A 3,378-nucleotide genomic window follows, 5' to 3' on the forward strand; every position below is an offset into this window, starting at 1 on the left:
CTGCAAGAAATGGAGAGAAAGTGAATTTAATCATCTTTTTCGGTTGAGAACATTACAGCCACCCCTCAAAATATCTGAATGTTTGAGAGCAGTGTAGGGATTCAAATAAAGAATAAGAGAGAAATATGCCGGTCTGCATTTTCATACTAAATTACATAGTTCTCACTCAAGAGAATCAAAAGGTGTGTAAGAAAAACAATGAAAGGAGAATGGGGACACCAACAGAACGCTGGAAGAAACTGAAATAAAATATAGGTGTTTTATGTAGGGGTGGATAAAGAAATATGAACATTTAATATAAAGGGGGAACCACAATAAGATATTATATTGGAAAAAATGTTGAAATACTGTAAAAATTAATCTGAGGAAAAAAATTTGGGTGGACACTGAGAAGGGAAATAAAATATAAAATTATAAAGGCTGCTGTATTTCCAGATTTCACAAAGGAAACCCCAACCAAAAGTATTAACATTGCGATGTTTCAAAATTGAAGGCTCTCAATGACTTTTGAGTTTTGGAAATTCATACATACTTATGTCAAACTAGTAGCCTGGTAACAACAACAAATTTTCTGGGCAAAGATACAAATCCATCTATAAACCAGTATCTGTTGGCTGATTTGGCCAATCCAGATTCTTTCTGGATTCAAATCAATTAGATCAGGACTAATTTCAACCCGTTATGAACAGGGTATCCAAGTTATTTTTTTAATTACGTCAGAAGCGACTTGAGAACATACTGCAAGTCGCTTCTGGTGTGAGAGAATTGGCCATCTACAGAGAAGTTGACCAGGGGACGTCCGGATATGTTACCATCCTGCTGTGAGGCAAGTTATAAACAAGATAGTTCTGTAGATTTGTTAAGTTGAATTTCTTTGAAAGCTGGAACGGGTATTTATTTATGTATATATTTATGACATTTATATCCCGCCCTTCTCACACCGAAGGGGACTGAGAGCAGCTTACATGAGTGGCATTATTCCATGCCCAAACAACAATAATTGAAAGCAATTAAATAACAATTAAAGAACAATTTAAAACAACATTAAATCAACATATGTAAATATTAGACGATTACTAGGCATAGATCCAATGCCAGATAATCATATTCATTAATCCAAAGACAGATATATTTTTAAAATGTAACTCCAGCCTATATATCTTTGATAGCAAAGGGAAAAGTTAACAATCCTGTCGTATTTGTTTTGCTGTCTATGTTCAGAAGATTTCACCTCACTTCCTGTCCCTGTCAGAATGGGATTTTGGAAAATTTGGCTTGTTGTGGAAACAAGGATTGGAGATAAATCTTCAGTGGAGACACCTTTCCCCCAGGATAATGACTCTTCCAGGAGTGAATTTCCCTTCTGAGCGGAGATTTAGCTTACTTCTTGTTGCCCCCCCCCCCATTTGTAACTATGAGTTGTTTGCAAGTCAGATGTTTGTAATTGGGGGACTTCCTGTACAGGCATTTTCATCTAATGGCATTGTGTATTTTTCTCTTATTGTCAAGATATTCACACTTGGAAGTAAAATACAATCTACCTAGCTGCATGTACAAAAAAGCTTTTAATTATCTTCTTGCAAGCTCCACATCAATACTGTAAACAAAGTGCATGTTTTATCCTCATATTTCAGATGTGGGGAGAAGCTGCATCGTGGGTTGATGCCTAAAGTGCTATCATCTGAATCAGAGTATCTGCCAGGAGCATGAATATAAAATCATGTTTGTCCTTTGCTTTAAAAGAAACGGGAACAGATGTGACGTAGTCTAGTTTCACTTTCTGTATATCGACTACTGCCAACGCGAGAAGAGACTTCTGGACTTTTTACTTTCACTTCTGGCTGCCCACTAGATAACAAAACCCAGCCAGCTTAAAACGGCTAAACTGCTATGTTTTCCTTCAAGCTGCTGATCCTTCTTTTAACTTCCTCCTGCACTGATTTTTATTGAGATTTTTGCAACAGCTTTGACTACAAATTGCCTTACATTTGCAACAATATGCCTATTTGCAAATCTCAGGAATTTTGACAAAAGGCACCTTCGGATGTAACTCAGCCAGATGTGATTCATATAGCAGGGGTTCTCAGACTCTACCCTTCCAGTTTCAATGGGTCAGCCTGACTAGTACGATAGTTATCCAAGTCCCATATTAATTCATAATCTACTGTAATTTATCACTATTAACAGAATTTGAAACATTTTTTGTTCCTAGCTTGAAAGTGTTATTTCCTGTTTCATGGTGTGGTCCTTACTTCAAAAGTCGTTGTTCTACTCCAGAAACTTTGTTTTTGTGGTTGCCATGAACTAGGTTGAATTGAGAATCTGATCTCAACCATAGCAAAAACTATAGCAAAATGTGCTGCAGGATGTCCCTCAAAAACAAACTTTTTGCAGTTTAATAAATCTTTCCCAAGTTTTTATGCTAGAACCAATGAGGAAATGACATTTATAACCCAGGAACAAAAATTGTGCTAAATTAAAATTAAACAAAAAATCAGCTAAAAACTCTTAATGATTCTTGTAAAAGAGACTGGAAAGACAGACAAGAAAAACTGCATTAACACTAAATAAATGTGACTAGATGGGTCATTGGATAACCTTCAGAAATGCAGTCAGCCCTCAGTATTTACAACATTCACTTTTGAGGATTTGATTAATCAATTAATTAATATGTTCTTTCTATGAACTGCAGTCAACAATGGTCAACTTCTGCAAGAGCTGTGCTGGAAGACCTAGACAGAAAACTTCTCTAGGCCCTTATAGATCCTCCAGCAGGATTATATGGATATTTTCTTGAAGAAGCTGACCACAGAGATTACACTGGATGATGAGATTCCTGGGGAGATGTTTTGTTTAGGTTTTTTCCACTTTTGTGAGTGTCCTCAACCACTCAACCGAACAAACTTAGAGGGGTGACTCTAGACACTGAATGAGCAGAATTTATCACGCACATCTGATATGAAGTGAGGGTCTAACAGTTAAAACCCCAAAGAAATACAGATCCGAAAAGCTAAACAAGAAACAAATACTTTGCCTTGCACACACCAGGAAACAGATAGAATCATAGTCCAACCCCCTGCCATGCAGGAAAACCACAATCACACAAAGATGTGTGATAAGATTCGATTTTTAATACTTTAAACACTGAGCAGAGCTCAATTTCCATTCTGATGAATCTCCTTCTCAAGATTAAAAAAAATGTGTTTACCACCATTGCTTTCTGACCAGAAATATGAACATATTCCAAATCTTCATACAGGTACAGTCTACTTCTGACAGGTCATTTGGTTCTTTTAAGATTTTTTTGAGTCTTTTCAGACTAAAAATAATTCAGAATGTGAAATCTTAAGATATACCTTATTGCTAAGATTTGTTCCA

This window comes from Anolis carolinensis, chromosome 5, assembly GCF_035594765.1.
Source record: "Anolis carolinensis isolate JA03-04 chromosome 5, rAnoCar3.1.pri, whole genome shotgun sequence".
Classification (NCBI taxonomy): domain Eukaryota; kingdom Metazoa; phylum Chordata; class Lepidosauria; order Squamata; family Dactyloidae; genus Anolis; species Anolis carolinensis.